At 44.3% G+C, this 18,523-nt stretch overlaps 1 protein-coding gene across 1 annotated transcript in view; it reads right to left on the bottom strand.

The window, feature by feature from the left end:
* Nucleotides 1-13,320: 13,320 nt before the first annotated feature.
* The window catches only part of ZHX2 (zinc fingers and homeoboxes 2), a 43,012-nt gene continuing 37,809 nt past the window's right edge, over nt 13,321-18,523 (bottom strand). Inside the window, exon 3 of the mRNA XM_039715449.1 lies at nt 13,321-14,592. The gene's annotated coding sequence lies outside the window, so the exon portion shown is untranslated. The remainder of the gene's footprint in view (nt 14,593-18,523) is intronic.

Below are 18,523 nucleotides of genomic sequence, written 5' to 3'. Positions count from 1 at the left end.
TAGTAAATGGATTTTCTTGTTTTAAGCATCCCTAGATACTTATTTTGCCATGGATGATAGTAACAGTGTGAAGTACAGAATTGAGTCTGTTGTCATGATTTGATTAATTAAGCTAAGTGCTGTAATATGTGCATATTAAGCAGAAGTACTTACATCTAAATGGTGATGATGTGCTGTTCTCTAGAATTGAAAAGATGAGAACACTTCAGCTGCTTGTGTTTTTCAAGCACACTGTTCAGGTGATGAAAGGAATTCCATTTGCAGCCGTGGCTCACCCTTTCATCATCTGGAACAGGATCTAGGAGTGATTACACTACTTGGAAGCAAAAGTGCATGAAAGAGCTGTAGCTGTGGGATGCTGGCAAGGTCTGTTTAGAATCTTGTTGATGTTGGGTGGGGGAGGGGGAAAGTGATGATGAAACCTTATTTCTGATGCTTAATTTTTTTAAATTTTGCTCCTTCTCCAAAGGGCAAAGCACTTCCAAAATGCCATTAGAATCAAATCAGATTTTAAGGCCATGTTTCTCTGACTGCCAGACTGATCCTAACCCTTTGTAATGAGGATCATGGCCACTGGAGGAAGTGTTCAACACCAAAACCACTGGAAGTAGTCCTCTTGCATCTGAATATTTACAAATATTTCTTAAGAGAATGTGTGTATTTAGTCCTTGGACAGGGTGTGGATTAAAGGACAGCAGGTGGATCTGTCTATTAATGGTTTCATTGACTTGTCTTTGGCCCTGGAGGTGTGAGGATGCCTGTGCCAACCCTTGGGCTTGTCAAGCTGCTTGGCCTCTTCGCACTACAGAAGAATGTCACCTTGTGGCATTTAGTTAAATGGAGGAAGTTTCTTTGCAGTTTGTTTCCCTTTGGTTTCAAGTTAGTGTATCTGTTTGCCCTCCCTAATGAACCCCAGGCTTGTTTGTAGTTAACCCTAACAGACCCCTCACTCTCTTAAAAATCATAGCTCCCTCACCTCCAACTGGAAAGGCTTTTTTAAGCACTTGCCTTCCCTAAGACTGACTGGCCTGGCACTGCTCAGTGTTGGTGCTGTGGGACCTCCCCTGGGCCATGGGCTGTGGGGTTCACAGAGGGCACATGAAGGGTTAGGCTGCAGGGGCTGCTGCCTCCTGCTGCAGTCCATGGAGTGCCCCTCCTGCACGGTGTGGTTCCTGTAGAACAGAGGATCTCGGATCAGTGCAGTCCAGACTGCTTCAGCTCCTGGTGCTTGTGCAGGTGTGCTCATAGCCCCAGGCTGTGGGGAACAGGTACTGTGATGGAGAAATGCAATTTGGGTTACATGGTGGCTTCTTTTTATTTTTTGGGAAAGTGGTGTGGTGTTGGTGTGTGAATGAGGTAGAGAAGCCAAAGGTACTGTTTCTCAGGTGAAAAAATATTTTTAATCAGTCAGGAAGGGATCTAAAGTTGCTGAGAAGTCCTGTTTTAAACTGGACTTGAAATTGGGAAAGAAAAACATTAATTAGGGATTGTATTCACTGATCAAAGAATGTTTTTCAAAGTGCTTTTTTATCTGCAGTATGGGCTCAGAAAGTGGCAGTCTCCATTCAGACTGCAAAGAAAAGCAGCACCTGTCTGTCCTCTACTGAATCCTGAACCCCACAGAAGAAAGAGGAGGGGCAAAGGGAGACACTGCTCAGTGTTGGTACCCCCAGCTGGTGTCAGGGATGTGCCTTTGGCTGGAAGGAAGCCTTGACTGTGTGCCTGTTACACCCCTTTACCTGTCTTTTTAAGCAGTTGTCCATTGACTCTGAACTGCCTGTGCTTACTGCTGTTAAGAATTTAAGCAACTGCAAAAAGAAAATGGCATGTGTGTGCCTTGGGCATTGGCCTCACTTGTTTAGGGGTTTAAGCTAAGGAGTTAACTTTAACTAATGTTAATGTTTTGGGTTTTTTTCACTCTGGAGCTTTTACATACAGAATAATTTTCTTAAAATCTGATTCAAAGCTGCTAGAGGGTTTGGAGTTTTGAATGTATAAATGTCTAGGAAAGTTAATCTTGTCATGTTTTCTGTTCTGTCTCACTTTTCTTCCCCAAGGTATGTAAGATCAAAATCCAATTAATGTTGAAAAAGGAAAGCAAAGATTCTGAAGCAGCTTCAAGAAGCTTGAAGACCCCAAAGCCTTATGCAGCTTATGGCATAAAGAGCTTTTATTGTTCTTTTGGCCCTTGTGTAAATTCAGAAACCAGACTATATCTTTAGGGACTGATGTTCTTAGAAGAACCTGGTTGGGATCTACAAGCAGGAGTGCAAAAGTTTTATAAAAGTTCAAATTTCTGCTGTAATTAGAAGTGCTCTTATTCATCCAGCACAGCAATTTTTGGGTTTTTTTTCTACTCTACAGCTCTGTCTTAGCAACATTCAAACTGAAGTGCAGCCCTTGCTCATTCACAGGGACAGACATTCCTCTCTAGCTGTATCAACATCTGCTTTGGCTTTGGTAGCACAAGATGAGCATAGCCAGGGCAGGGGCTCCCCAGGGAGACCAGGATACCTCAGCGTGCCAAAAAAATCCACAGAGGCTAAGAGGAAGGGGAAGAGTGGGAGGTGTGACCTGACAGTAAGCTTGATTTATTTACTTTAGTTGGCTGGGTTGAGCTGGTGGGGCTGTACAACCCAGGAGGGAATAGGACAGACAAGGATGAGGAAATGGCCATATCATTTTGAGGAGGTCCTGGTTTGGCACCTCCTGGGTACAGCCATTCTCAGGGTATGTCAGGAAAGCCTCTTGGGATGAAAACTGCTGTTCCCGAAGGCTGTAGAAGGGAAGGTTCCTAATGTGAAAATAAAGGGGCAAAGCCTTGGTGTGTGCAGAAGAGAGGTTCTTAGCTGGAGATCAGACCTGTGTGTGCCTGCAACATGTACAGGCTTCACTGGAACAGGATTGCAAAGAAATTGTGTGTGGGGGAGGTTAGTGTTAGGGGGTTGCAACATGAGAGTATTTTATTTGGGTGATACCTACGGGGATGAAATGCTTCAGGTTTTTATTTCTAAAATGACATTTCAGTTATCTTAGGAGGTATAGTGGGTTTTCTGGTTTGCTTTTAAAGTTCAAGTCAACCCTTAAAAGCTGAAATCAGAGCCTGCTTTTTTGATTGGGGCAAAACATTTCTGCAGCCTTTGTTTCCAGAGCTGTTATGGTGGTGGTGGCTTTTCACTGCAATAAAATAATAAAAAAAATACGGTTCTTGTCTGTGATGAGACTTGTATGTTGGAAAAAAGGCCTCACTTGAACCATTGGGTCAGTGGGTTTCTATCTCTTTGCTCCCTGAGCAGGGAGTACCTGAAGGGGTTTAAGAACCTGGAGCTTCTGGGCAGTTTCTGCATTCATGGTGGAAGCTTCCTAGCATGTCCGTTGTTGTCATTGGGGTAGTTACAACCTGATTTTTTGTTTTAGTTAGAGCAGTATTATTTAATTTAAGTCTACATTCCTTCTTTTTCATCTGAAACTGCACTCAAAGCATTAGGGCCAATTTTAATGTTTCACAATTGCACAGGAGGAAGAGGAGGGATATTTTCAGCTCTACTGCATTGGACCCACGACCCATACCCACTGCCTGCGTTTTGCAGAAGCAGACAAGCCTTACAGGGGCATCAGATGCACCTGCAGAATGAAATCCTCATTAGCTTAGAGAGCCTGCGCAGGCTGTAACAGGGATCTTCACCCATTGCCTGCTGTGACTGCCATCATATGTAAATTCCAAACCATTTTCAGAAGTTGAGCCTTGCTACTTACAATCATGTGCCCAGTAGCAATACTGGTTGTATAGCAATTTATAATCTTTCTTGCCTTTTCTGCTGTCATCAAGGCAGTAACTTACCAATATCTATTTTTTTTCACCCCTTTAGGTGATAACCAGTCTAATACTTCTTCCCTTGCTTTCATCCATCTCTGTTTTCCAGTTATCAGCTACTTGTTCTCTCAGATGATCTGATGAATGTAACTAGTTTAACTCAAGAATTCTTGTCCTTAAATGCCACTCGAGCTTTGGAGTTGCTGCTTCAGAAGGAGAATTTTTGTACTGTCTTACCCAATCTTTTTCTAGCTGTTGTAACTGAGCATCTAATGGTTTCTCCAAACCTTCTCTTTGTTTCTGTACTTCAGAGCCACCCCATGGGGATGTGCATGGACTGTTTTGGGAGCAGAGGGGAGTGTGCAGTCATTGCAGTGTCACTGCAGACATGTCACTCTTCCCAAACAGAAGGGAAGCCGTGATTACCCAAATGGTGAGCTCTGCTTGCTTCTCACCTGGATTGTCTGACATTGGGAAGTCTCATCAGGCTGTAAGGTCTTGGATGAACCATTGCCTTCACAAGGGATGGATTCATGAGGTTCACAGATCCACCCATTAAGAAATTACTTTTCTCATCTCTAACAAAGCATTTCCCCCACCTTGCACCCATTAGTCTGTCATTTTCAAATAGCAAATTCCTCTGTGTAATGTATCTTTCAAGAAAAGAAGAAATAGTAAGAGACACTGATATAAGTTGATGTCATTTAACCTTCCTGGGTAAGGTGGTAGTACAATTAGAGGAGAAGATCCTGTATTGGGGGTGTGGTGATACTGCACCTTGAAGGTCTGGTAAATCTCAAGGAACTGTATCAGCCTAATTTCTTGAAAGCAGACAGATAGCAACAGGCCCTAGGGCAGCATTATCTGGTAAAGTAGCTAAGTGGGCAGGGGTATGTTTTAGCTGGATGCAGTTTCTGTGCTGAAGGATCTCATCTCTGTAGCTGCTATTACAGCACAGCTTATTGGGCCCAAATATTTACTGTATAATTTAATACAAACAGCATAAGCTAATGTGTCTGGTCCCCTATAGAAAGTCTTTGTCTTCTAAATCTGCTCCTGCCAGTTCCTCAAAGTTCTCCTAGACCTTTCTCTGTTCCCTTGTGCATCTTGAATGAGATCAGTGACTTCCAAGGCTGACTCTAGTGGTGTGGCTCATTCCACAGAGCTGCCCTCTAAAGCCACAAGGAAATCCTGCTGAGTAAGGAGAGTCTCTGTTAATGTGTAATCAAGTCATGATAAGACCAGCTAATAACAACAAGGTTCCCAACAAGTGGTAGGACAATGAGCAGGGAAATGGAGTATGGAAAACTGTGATTAATTATGACCCCTGGCTGCCTTGTTTAGAGGAAAACCTGAAGAGGATGCATGGGCATGTTGCTGAAGGGGAGGGAAAGCAGGAGGAATCCAGGGAAAAGAGTAGGAAGCAGGAAAGTGATTGATTGTTCCTCTGTGACCATGAAGGCAGCACTCTGACCTGGGGAGGGCTGTCTAAGAGTAGTTTAGTCCTAATGCACTCATGGCTGCAAAACCAGAGGGAATTCAGTCCCACTCCATGGGTTGATCTGGTTTTTAATGCATGGGGAAGGGCTCGTTCCTGCTTGCTCTCTGGTGAATTTGGTGGAACACCCTGCCCTGGAAGTGCCAGCTGGGCAAAAGGGTGTGGGACAGTGGGGCAGGCTGTGTGTCCCCATCAGCCAGGGGAGGAGCAGCACAGCACATGGCATCTCTCTCACATTTGGTGTTCTTTAACTCAGCACTGTTGTCACTGCCAAGATCATTTATGCTGGATATGTACCTTGCTGTATCTCTGCTTTGCTTTTTTTTTGACCAGAGTTGTAAATTAATCTATGGGCCAAATCACTCACTCTCTGACCTATGAAAATTTAATCTTTTCCCCTTTCGGAGCAGTATCTTAAAATTGCAAGCTTTGTTAAGTATATGCCAAAAGGTGAGCTTGCTCTTAGGTGCTTCTGGGCAGTGAGTAATTGTAAAGCAAATAAACGAGGGCAATTTTGTAGACTTGCATTTTTTCTGAGTATGCCACTGTGTGTCAGGCTTCAGCTTTGCTATGCGTTTGCCAGAAAAGCAGCCACTGACTGGCACTGCAGCCCTGGTAAAGAGCTGGGGAATAAGGGTGGGAAGGGACTTGAAAGAAAAATTATATTGGTGCCTTAGACCTGCAGTCCCTCTTTTTGAATAGCAGTTACAACAGAGACCTTTTGGGCATAACTGTTTTTTTCCCCACCCTTTTACATCTGTCTTGCAACCTGAATGGTGATGGGTTTAAGCTCTTAGCTTGGGATCATATTTGAAGGACTGATCTAGTGTTGAACAAGCATGAGTGTCAATTAAGAAATGGTTACCTGCATATGATAATTCAGGGAGAACATGACTGAAAAGAAGTGCTGATCTTTCTTGTCTGTCAGCTTGATCCTTGAATTGCTTAGGTGCTGGTGACCATGTTTCAGTAGTATCAAATTAATACAAGTTATGCAAGGCATGGAAATAAGGCAGTTCTAGCTGGCATCAAGAAATGGATGATAAAACCTGATAAGCTCCAAACAGCTTTATATGTAGTCTTATGTTTGGCATGTTGGATTCTTTTTAAAAATTATTAATGCTGTGGCTGTAAAGGTGAGTTAAGAACTTCAGTGTGCAGGATGCAGAGGAGCTATCAGTTTTGGCTCTACAGAGAACTGGGGTGAGGTTTACTGAGTATTGCTGGAAGAGTCTGTTTAAAACAGGCCAGCAGCAGCTCTTCATTTAAAAACTGCCCCATGCCAGTGTCCTTAGGTTCTTTTGCAACTGCTTAGGTAAATCAACCACTTCTGCAAAAAAGCTGCGATGAGGAGGAGCACTAGGAGTTATGACTCTGGCAAGCTGAAGTTGCAGATGGCCACAAACAGTGGCTTGGGAGAGGTGGGAACTACTCTTTCTCAGAAGGGGTGTCAACACTTCAGTGAAAATTTAAACACTGTAATTTTGCCTGATGAAGGTCAGTGCAGCAGCATCTGCAGATGCCCTGAATTAGTGGGTTGTGCTTTTACTGAGCGAAAACATTTCTCTCTTGCTAAGGGCCACCTGGAAGTTATTTGTAAGTAAAGCAGGAAAGTTTCATCAACCTGTATGATTTCAGTTCCCAAGTCACGTGTATAAAATAAAAAAAATCACCTTCTAAATGAATAAGTAGGAGTGGAAGGTATGATACTCAACAAAATAGGCCAAAAGGCCAAGCACATTATCAATAAGCCTATTCTGCTGCTGCCTAGTTGAGGACAAAGTGCTGAAGACATTGTTCAGTGCCACCACCTGCTCCCTCAGGGAGAGGTGTACTTCACTCTTGTTTAGATGTTGAAATGCCCTTGAAACTCAGCCACGGTGTGATTCTTGGATATCCCATGCAGAGCCAGGAACTGGACTCCATGATCCTGATGGGTCCCTTCCAACTCAGCATATTCTATGATTCTGCAAAAGCAAAATCCTCTGAGAGGAGGTGATTTGGAGATAAGTTCATGTTTGGCAAAGCCTTGTCTGGGCCGCGGGGCTGTGCTGTGCCCTGGTGGGAGCAGCCCCACTCTAGGACAGTGCTGAGCACAATGACACCAGGGCACTTTGTGGTCAGCAGTGCCCAGTGTCCCTCCCTTGGATGGCACAAAATTGCTCTATGTGAGTCTGAAAAGAGAGTGGTGATGTCCAGGTTCAAGTGCAGGCCAAGTATGAAGAAAACAAAACGAAGCTTCAGCAGCCTCCTGTGATTTAGATGGGCAAAACTCCCATGCTGGAGGACAAAACTACACTCTTTGGATAAGTGCTTATCGTTCTTGAAGCTGGCACAGCAGAGCAGAGCAGTCCATGCTTCAAAAAGCAAAGTAATTAATTCTCCTTGCTGTCAGCCTCAGCTGTCTCCGATGTGCAATGCTGCACTGCAACCAGGCATGGAGAAACTTTCCTCTCAATCAAAAGTAGTATTCATTTTTTTACTCTGATACAGCAGGGTTGGTCTTCCTTTTAATATTAATGGAGACAATGTCTTCCCTGCCTTTCCATGACCTTCAGTGTTTGTGCTTTGTGTTAAAATTTCCATTCCCCCTCCCTATTCAAATGCTGGCATTAAAAAGAAAAGATTAAAATTCCTTTTGTTTAAATCCCTAATAAGGGAGCCTTAGAGCATGCCAGCCATCAGATGCAGGGGTAGGTCTTGGCTTGCACTCCTGGCTCTGGACTCTTCACCTGGCCCATGCTGGGTCAAACCTCACCCCAACACAAGTGCTCTTTGCCTGTTATTTGCTCAGTTGTGGTTAAAGTATGGTGATAGCTGAGTCTGGGCTGGAGAAGAGGTTTGGAGCTGTTCTTCTCAACCTGGGATATTTCTATTCACCCTTTGTATAGTGGGGCTGACAGTGCCAAAACCTCTGGCATCCTATTTCTGTTGCACATGCTTCATTTGTATCCCCTTGCTCTTAGCATGTGTAGTGGCCATCATCTCCAAATGTGTCACAAACAATAATGAATAATTATACCAATCAAAAATAGTGCTGATTTAAATTCCTGCCCCAGCACTGAGATGCCAGGGACTGCTGGGGTTATGGGAGGACTTAAAAGCAAAGTATGTCAAAATTGAACATTTAGGTACAGATACATATTACATGCCTCTGTGTGGCAAAATGCCTTTTGGTATTAAGGATTTGGTGTGAGTGGGTCAGGGAGGCCAAAGAGGCTGAATGGTTCCATGCTTCTTGGTCTGAGGAGATGACAACACTCCTTAAACCAAGAGGGTAATTGCAGGTGCTGATGTGTTTATAATGCACCCTCGGCATGCTGTGACCTCCTACTGTAACAGAAATTCCCTCTGTGTGGGACTAACAGCAGCTGCAGCAAATGGCCAGAAATGTTCCCCAGGCTGGGGGGAGCACCTGGCACCTCCCCCTGGGGTTCCCTGGGCTGGTTTTGGTTCTGGTAGAGTTAATTTTCTTTACTGCAGCTGGTTTGGGGGTGTGTTTTGGATTTCTCCTTCACTGACTTGAATGTGGCAAGGTCCCTTCCAACTCAAACTACTCTGTGATTCTGTAATACCCCAAACCATTGGTCATCCTCAGCAATAAAAGTTGTGGAGGAAGGAAGGAGGAGTGGGATGCTCAGAGTGGTGGTGTTTGTTTTCCCAGGTCACTGCTAGACGTGGTGGGGCCCTGTTCTCCTGGAGATGGCTGAACACCTGCCTGCCCATGGGATGTTAATGAATTCCTTGTTTGCATTGCTTGTGTACATGGCTTTATCTTTACCTATTAAACCATCTCAAGCCACCAGTTTTCCCACTTTCACCCTCCCAGTTCTCCACCCCATCCAGCTGAGGGGGAGTCAGTGAGCAGCTGTGTAGGGCAGAGGTGCCAGCTGGGGTTAAACCAAACTGCCCAAAACGGGTCTCTGGGAAAGGAAGATGGATGGAGGATGTTCAGAAAGAGACTTAAAGGTGGAAGGAATTACGGCAGGAAGGTGAAAGCTTTACCTGGAGACCTGGGCAGGAGAACACACATGTCCTGGCAGGATTGTGTGGGATGAGGGTCTCTGAGGCTCCCCAGTCCCAGCCTGCTCATTTCTGCCTTGTGCCTTTGCCCTTTGGAGAGTGAAAGACTTAGAAGTGCCAATGAAAGAGCAATGATTTGATATCGATATAAAATGAAGCTTTGTTGGGAAGTCAAGGCTAGGCCAAGCTGAACTCAGCTCTTACCTTTAACACATTTATTCAGCAGTCATGAATACCTACATACGTTTCAGTTTCTCTGTCCATAAACTTGGGTTAATGCTTTTATTCCTTTAGCTGTCTTACAGATGTTTGCAAAACTAATTATTTTTTAGATTAAAATTGCTGCACACTAAATTTTACACAATATATTGCATTGGGATGATCCAGACTTTTAAGAAAGATTTAAAAAAAAAGAGGAAGGTTTAAGGATGAGTTTGTGTACTGAGGAAGCGACAAAGATGTCCCATTTACTGTGCCTGAGCCAGCTTGCTGGATGTGTTAAGTACATGTAAATTATGAGAATTTTAATGTAATTGTGACTACCATTTTGATGCATCAGTTGGAGAGAAATAAGAAAACCACAGACCTCCCTGCTCTTGCTTGCTGTGCTCAAGGCGTGCTGTGTGATTTGCTCTGACAATTACCCGGTCACTCAGCTCTCACCTCTGTCCTAGCCAGAGCTTGCAATAATCTGATTGGGATAATTCAACTGCATAACACCCCAGAAACCCTGCCTGGTGCTTTTTATGCTGCTTTTCCATTCCTTCACTGTGTATCTCACATTCTCTTGCTTTCACTGAATGCATTCACTTTTCCTGCTGTATTATGAATATTTTTGGAGTTATGCTCTAGAGCCACAGGTCCCATTCATAGTTTTTTTTTCCATTATCTAGCAGATTTCCTGCTCAGGTTTCTATTTTTACCCAGCAGACAGTAAAAAAGTTCCTGTCCATCAGTGGTGTGCTCTCTCCTTGCTAACAAGATGCCAAATGGACTTCCTACCATGTTGTCTTATGTGCTTCTGAAATTTATTCTTCTCCTCCTTCTGTAAACTGGTAAGATTTCAGGATGCATCGTTTTGCTACCTAAGAATATTTGAGGGCTACAAGATGAAGAATGTTTAAGTGGTTAAATTTCTGCTGATGGCAAATATAATGCATAAATATTACTTATCTTGGTTGCCATTTTACCTGTGTATTTCTCTAGGTTACGTTATCATCACATAATTATCATTATGCTCATAATCACTCAGATTTCTTGTATAACCCAGCACTTTCCTTCCAGTTTGTATTGGTCCACATGGTGCTGGGACACTCCTTCTTCCTAGAGGGATCCCTGCAACTGCTGAGTTTCACCCTGCAGGTGCAGGTTTCTTACCCCATTCACTGTCTGAATTTCAGAGCCACAAGTTAAATGAAATTCCCAAAGGTCAGAATTGGAGATTTGAGGTAAGAAATGGTGCTATTGCACAATTGTGATTGAAAAGTGAAGGTTTTTTATCCTTCTTCCTTAAAAAAATTTGAGAAAACGGAACTGAATAATTTAGACTGCGGGGAGTTTATAGTAGCTTAATTTCAGAGCCACAAGTTAAATGAAATTCCCAAAGGTCAGAATTGGAGATTTGAGGTAAGAAATGGTGCTATTGCACAATTGTGATTGAAAAGTGAAGGTTTTTTATCCTTCTTCCTTAAAAAAAAATTGAGAAAACGGAACTGAGTAATTTAGACTGCAAGGAGTTTTATAGTAGCTGAAGTTGCTGCCCCAGAAGTTGCCAAGGCTTGGTTAAATGGGGCTTTGAGCCACCTGATCTATTGAAACATATCCCTGCCCAGTGCAGTGATGAATGAGATGATTTTTAAATGTTCCTTAAGTTGCTGCCCCAGAAGTTGCCAAGGCTTGGTTAAATGGGGCTTTGAGCCACCTGATCTATTGAAAGATGTCCCTGCCCAGTGCAGTGGTGATGAATGAGATGATTTTTAAATGTTCCTTGTGATCCAAACCATTCTGTGATGCCCTTCTCTGTTTAATAAGGCTTGTGAAATGTCTAAACTGTGTGTTATGATGTACTTGGAGCCCCCAGATATCTAACACCAGTATAGAGCTTCCCAGCATCTTATGGATGGAGCACAAGAATAATGGGAAATCCTTGTCAGCAAAAATCAGACAAAATTAAAAAAGCAGAGGCCACCTAATTCAAGTTGTTACCGACTTCCCAGTGACAGCTTTTTCTACAAGCCACATTTTAATCTTGTACAAGTTTAAAAATCTGATTTATTCTTACTTTGTGTTTAACTAGATTTCTTCTGATTTGAAACTTCAACACTTGGGTAAAAATGCCAATCAACACCTGAGCACCAGGGCCTGCTGCTGCTGGGGGACCCTGCCCAGGCAAGGCTGTCCTGAGCTGCAGGGCTCTGCCAGGACAGGCCCTGCTGGCCGTGGTGCAGCAGCAGCAGCTCTGGGGTGCAGGGCTGTGGGAGGGAACTCGGTGTCAGCAGCGTTTTCATGGTGTGCAACGAAACCCCAAGGCCGTGTCCCCAATGGCTGCCGTGCACAACAATGACCCGATTGTCCCTCGCACTGGCACGCTCCTGGAAACGCAGTCACTGTGGCTGTGTTAATTAAAAACAAAGCCTGCTTCCCCTGCCCAGCTCCCACAGCCACGCTGGAGCAGCCCCTGTGGGCACCTGGGCTGCTTTAAGCTCGGCCAGAAGGCTCCTGGGCTCGGCTCTGCTGGGGTCTGAAGTTTGATACCCCTGTGGGCACCTGGGCTGCTTTAAGCTCGGCCAAAAGGGCTCCTGGGTTTGGCTCTGCTGGGGTCTGAAGTTTGATACCACACCAGGACCTGCCTGCACAAAGCCCCTCAGTGCCACCAGGCTGCCACGCTGGCCAAGGCTGTGCCAGCTCTGGCCAGCCTGCTTGCTGGGGGACAGCCTCAGGTGTATTATCTGTGTAATGACAGACTGCCGGGCCACTGCTATTGCTTTATTTGAATTGCAGAGATCTCAAAGAGCCCCAGTCCTGTGCCATAATCCACCGTATCTGGGATGTACAAATACAGAAAAACCCAGGTGGGTCTTGTTCTTCCTAAGCTCCCTAGGAGCACTGCTAGTTAAGTAGGTCAGTGCTCCAAACACACAGATGTACAACACATGTCAGACAGGAGAGATGCAAACTGCAATACTAAGCCATCAAGTGGCTGTTAAAAACTTCATAAGGGCAATTAAAATATTACCATCCTTTCATAGAAGCAGTGGAAAGAGAAGTGGCAATTAGTTTCAGTTAGAGCTTTGAAGTTCTGGACAAGCATCTTCAGATGCATTTTCTTCCTGGTGACCTGATCCATCCATGACTCCACAGGCATCTGCCTCCACCCTGCAGATGAACACCTGAGCTGGGGGTGATGGGATATGTGCATGCTCCCTGTCTGGCAGCCTTTGCCCAGGGAGCAGCTGATGTCACTTCCCCACCTTGTGCTGTTGACTTGTGACACACAAGTGCAGCAAAGTGCTGTCCCATCCAGTCACTCCTCTTCAGCAATGAACCAGACAACTTTATAGCAAGGGAATTCACTTGTTGCCACCCACCGCAAACCTCCCTCTACAGTTATATGTTGTGCTGATGATTAATAAAAATTAACTACATATGGGTGAATCACAAGGGTGGTTTCATTCATTCATTCAATTTGTCAATCTGCAATCAAAATAAAAGGTGTTCCCCAAAGGCTCATTCCCAGGCACTATCTGCATCCTTCCTGCAGGAAACAGCTCACTGACATGGGGGAATAAACATTAGTATTCATGGAGTTCACTTTAAAACAGTTAGTATTTGCCAAATACTGCAAAACCAGTAAACTCCTCATTGCAGCTCTAAAGACATCAAACTCCTGTGCACAAAGTTTGAGCTGAGGTTGGGTGGGGTGTGGTTTTCTTGGGTTTTATTTATTTATTTTAGAGTAAAACAAAAGAGTTGAGAAAAAAGTTACCAAAATTTTTAGCCTTTGTTTTATTGAGTTACAACAAATGAGCAACAAGTTAGAAAAGTTGGATTTATTCAAACTCCCTAGCATCCTATTTGTGCAGCGTACTGAAAGGCGGGCAAGTTTTCCAACCCCAGCTTGTCAGAGGAATGAGCACTGAACAGCTCTTGCACCCAGGCTCCTGCTCCCCTCTGCTCCCTCCTCACACATGCACAGACAGACATCCCCTCACAAATCCAAATTAGCAATATTTGAAAAAAAGTGCACTCAGGAACCTAAGAGTGATCTAAAAATTTAGTGGCAAGGGTTAATAAGAAACTTCTGTTGTGCGCTACAACGTCTGAAGCTGGAGGGCAGCCTGCTGGTTATGGTGTCCATCACTGTACCAGCCAAAGAAAAACAAATAAATTTGGATTATGAAGCATCTTCATTTCCTCATTCCAACCCCTCTGGGAGTTATACTGCATGTTTAAACAAAAAGTGCTAAAAAACCCTCCAAAACCAAACCAATCATAAAAAAAGGCATTCTAGCCAAATCTTCAGAGACCCACAGCTGGGGCTGGCTGGTGAAAAGTGAAGTACGGGAGCTGGAGAAGACTTGCCTTGTAGGAGCATGGAAAAGCAGAGATTTAAATATTTCAATCAGTAGCAGGTGGCCATAGAACAAAACAAAAAAGTCAAAACAACAAGAGAAAAAAACAAAAAAACAAACCCCACTGGTCCAGAACATGATTAACTGGTCTGAAATGTAAACTGGAGTGGGGATCTGGGCTCAGGTGTTGATCTGCACCAAGACAACTCCAAACGATTGCAACTCTTTCTTAAAACATTTCAGGGGAAAAAAAAAATCTCCCTCCTCCACAAAAAACACTTCCCTCCCCCCATCCAACCCCAAAATTTCACAATTGCATTATACGCAAGAATAACTTGCACTTATTAGAAAAATTAACAAAATTTTTATGTTGTACAAATCTGTTCCAGTAGAGGAAGAGGCTGGGCAGGAAAGTGGGTGGGAGAGAAACTAAGAGAAAACTATGTACAAGGACCCTTTCCTCTCTCTTTCTTCTCTTTTGTAATGCAGTAGTAGGACTTTGGCACTATCAACAATTCCATGGTGATGCTCCACGAGAGTATTTCTTCCCACTGTGCCTCCACAAGCGCAGTTTGAGACTTGGACTCACAACACACTCTCTCACCCAGGCAGGAAAATAGAGTTTTCTTCTATTTTCAGAGAGCATTTCCCCTTCAACATCAGGACAGTGCAGCTGAGGAGTACCCCTGCAAAAATTACAACAGCAGCATATTATTTTTTAAGGCACTATGAACTGTTAACCATGATGAGACCTGGTTTGCATCCCTGCACATATGGAAACACTGTTTTGTGTTACCTATACCCTGAGGCCTATCCTTCTCACAGCCTCATCTGGTAGGGTGTTGCATTTTTGCTGCATGTAACACCCAGCTAATAACCCCCTATAGACTCCTAACAGGGATATATGGTCCAGCCTTGGCTCAGGCAGATCCTCACACTGACTCAAAATGATGCGTGCATGTGTTTGGTGAAACTACTTTGCAACCACAGGACAGACAGTGCTAAAACCAAGAAGGCTTCAGGTCTTTCTCCCCCATTAAATCCCCTTCTAATACTTCCTGTTTTACATGATTTTAGAAAATTGTACAAACTAAAAGACAGTGGAAAAAGTTGGATGTGCCTGGGCTCTGCAGAGCAGCCTCCTGGTTCTGCTATCTCTCCTGCACCTACATAAAGGCTGCACAATTGGACCAAAGATTAAAAGATGACCCCTCAAAACCCAACCTTCAAGTAGCCACCAATTCACACGTATCCCCAGTTCCCAGCAAAAAGCAAGGGCTCTATCACAGGGATTATGCTCAGTTTTTCCACACGGAGGTGTGAACGTGCAAGAAGTGCAAACATCCTCTTCACCCACCCTGCAGCAGTGCTCACTGAAACCTGAGCTGACTCGTTATTTCACACCTCTTATGGATGTTGCTGCCTGGTCTGTTATTTCCCACAAAAGCAGTGGGCTCTATCTGGCATCTGCAATGCAGACAAGCCCAGGGAAAGGCCATAAGCTTGCACCAAGATCAAGGGGAAAAGTCCTCCCCCTGCCCTTGAGACCTTCCCACACAGGCCCCTGTTCATCCTGACTCACTGGAAAATTTTAATTGCTGCACTGGGTTTTGCTTCTCCCTCTGAAATCCTTCATTATATTAGCTGGAGTCTCTAATGCACCTCACTTGTTTCAGGGGAAAAACCATGTCCTCCCTACTTCTGCCTCATTCCCTCAAAAGTTTCAGGGTGACCTGAATTCTGCAAAAAACACTGGTCAATGCCAATCCCATGCTGAGTTACTTCAGGATGCTGACTTGGAGCCCAGCACCAGCAGCAGACACTACTGTGAAATGACTAAATGAAAGCCTAAGCCTCAAGAAAAGGGAGAACTTGGGCAGAAAGTGAGAAACCCCAGAGATGTTCACTTTTGGTGGTTTTGGACACTGAGGAATGCACTGGGTCACTGGCAAGCAAGTCATCTCTGCTCCTGAAACAGTGCAGAAGGGGCTGGAGATGCCAGGACGACCCAGACTACCTCTGATGCTCAGTATCATGCATTCAGCAGATGCAATGGATGACTGCCTTCAGGCTTTTTTTGTTTTCTACTGTGCAACCTTCACACATGGTTGGGCTTTGGCAAATCTCCACAGAGCAGAGGTCACAGCCATCAAGATCCAGGGTGTTCAGCTACCTTGTTCCCACCATGATCCACAGGCTTTGGTGCCTACATCTTGCAGGGCTCATGCTTAAAAAAAAGGAGGTCATGAAATGACTCCAAAAAAAGACAGTTTACTGTTGAAAGGTGGTGATGGGGGAAAAAACCAGATCATTTGGAGAAAAAAACAAAAGCTCTGATCTTGGGAAATCCCCACAGGGAGACAACACTAAAGAAAAGCAGCAGAAGCTGCCAAACACTCTGGCACGCTCTGGTCCTGCTCTCCTGTCTGAGCTGTAGTTTGCTGTGTTTAATTCAGAACCAGTTTCTGTTTGTTGAGTTTGTGCAAAGGAGGACAAGGGACCCAATTCTGACCCATGCTGTTGGAAGGCAGGAACCTCTCTACTGATGGAAAGGGAGCTACATCACTCTCCTGACACAGCAATTGGGCCTCACTCAAGAGGGACACAAAGCTTCATGACAGTCTCAGGAACACTTCCAGAGATGGCTTTAAGTGCACCCCAGAGCAGCCACTCAACATCTGGAAGGGCTGGTGCCCTATGCGGACAGGTCTCCCAACCCCACTGTTCAAGAAAGCTGATCTGCTCCATGGAATAAATCCAATTTTGCCAAAACTTTCAGATACAGACTTCATAACAGAGCCTCTTCTTAGTCCCAGGATGGCATTGCAGAGGCTGGCATGAATCCTGCTTTTACAGAGGCCCAGTCTCTTGTGAAATTCCCTCTAGCTGCAGCAGCAGAATCTGCCAAACATGGATTGGTTTTGGAAAAACTCGGTTTTTTAAGGCATAAGGTCTGTGTAGGCTATAACACAAATGCTCTCTAATAGTTCCAAAATCTTTTAAAGCTACATACTGGAGAAGAGAGTGACTGAGATGGTCTGGAAGAACTGAGGTTTTACAAAAGCCACACATAAATTCAGTCAAGAAGAGTATGGAGGTCAATAATCAAAAACCATTCATTTTAGACTATGTAGATCAAGCTGGCAAAACAGCAACACCACTAATATGAAAGGAGTATGCTTCTGCCTGATGTATGGCTCAGCAGTGAGAGCCTCACACAGTAAGTGTGGCTGTGTGAGAGACAAGAGGAATCCCTTGTCAGTTCTTCAGTCCACCTCGTTCTTACATGTGGTATCTGAAGAGCATGCTAGGAAAAATCAAGCTTTTATGACAACTGACAGAAGCAAGTTCCCTATCAGGTCATACAAAAGTCTCCATTTTGAGTCATACCCTGGATGTTAATTTAACACCGAAATTTTAGCTGAAAATTTCTAAGACTGGCTGCCCAATGAAAGCTTAGAAAAAGTAGCTAAGATTATTCTCTGAGTCCCATCAGCGTGGGGTATAAAGATTCCAATTTTTGTGTCACAATGACTGTGGCAATGCCTCCACGTGTGCACCATAGAGCAGGCACTCGCATTCCTCAGCTGAGACTTACAGGCAGAATATAGGAAAATAAAAAAGACTTTTTAAAGTCCCCAGAGCAGCACACTGAGAAACTGGCAAGGAGCAGAGGACAAAAGGAGCCTGTGACCATTACTGCACGCTGTTAGCTGTAGAAGCAGTAGAAATTCTGTTCCAGTGCACCCAGAGCAGCACACTGAGAAACTGGCAAGGAGCAGAGGACAAAAGGACCCTGTGACCACTACTGCACACTCTTAGCAGTAGAAGTCCTGTTCCAGTGCACCTTTTTCTCAGCAGGTGTATTTTACACACAACCACCAGAAAGCTCCTCATCAAAAGGATCATTCAGCAACTGTTTAACTGAGATTAAAGTCCTTACAAAAATTCCTCTCTGATAACACCTGAGCACCTCCAGAGCCCTGAAGCTTTATGGCTAACATCTGTACCAGGGCACAGTGGCAGGAGGTTCACTCCATACCTGACACTGCTCACAGGCACAAAACCTACGCTGCTGGAAGGGAGCTCTGCAGATCTTGGGTTCATAGCACAAGAGATTTGTAAGAAACAGGGGTTTCAGGCAATTCCCCCTGCTCCTGCCTTCTTCTCCATTGCCCCTCTGAGCCCCTAATCTGCTCCCTCTCCTCAGAATCAGTATTTGTAGCTGGAAGGAGGAAATGTTCTGGAATAACAACCCGGAGAAAAATAATCCCACAATGCATTTATTTGTCACACGTCTGACTTTAAAAGGCAGATCAGATCCTGGCTCTCCCTTCTTATGTGGCTGCACAAAAGTGGCACCCCAGTGTGCCTCTGGCTGATGTTCCCACATCCTTCTGTCTTTAATCCCTGCCTTTGACACACGGGTAACACCTGTTCCTCACATCCCCAATTACCAACTTTTCCAAGGATAATGGAGGACAGTGCCTTGCAATGCAGTCTGAATCTTTAAGATATTTTGTTATAAAGATGCTGTCATAACATTTCTCAAGATTATCTAACAAAATTCACAGTTAAAAAGAATACCACTTCAGGATTGTTTTTGTTTTTTTTTTT

This window comes from Passer montanus, unplaced genomic scaffold (genome assembly GCF_014805655.1).
Source record: "Passer montanus isolate IOZ18808 unplaced genomic scaffold, ASM1480565v1 scaffold33, whole genome shotgun sequence".
NCBI classification, from domain to species: Eukaryota; Metazoa; Chordata; class Aves; order Passeriformes; family Passeridae; genus Passer; species Passer montanus.
Note: the sequence above shows the minus strand (reverse complement) of the source record. Positions and strands in the feature narration are given on the sequence as shown.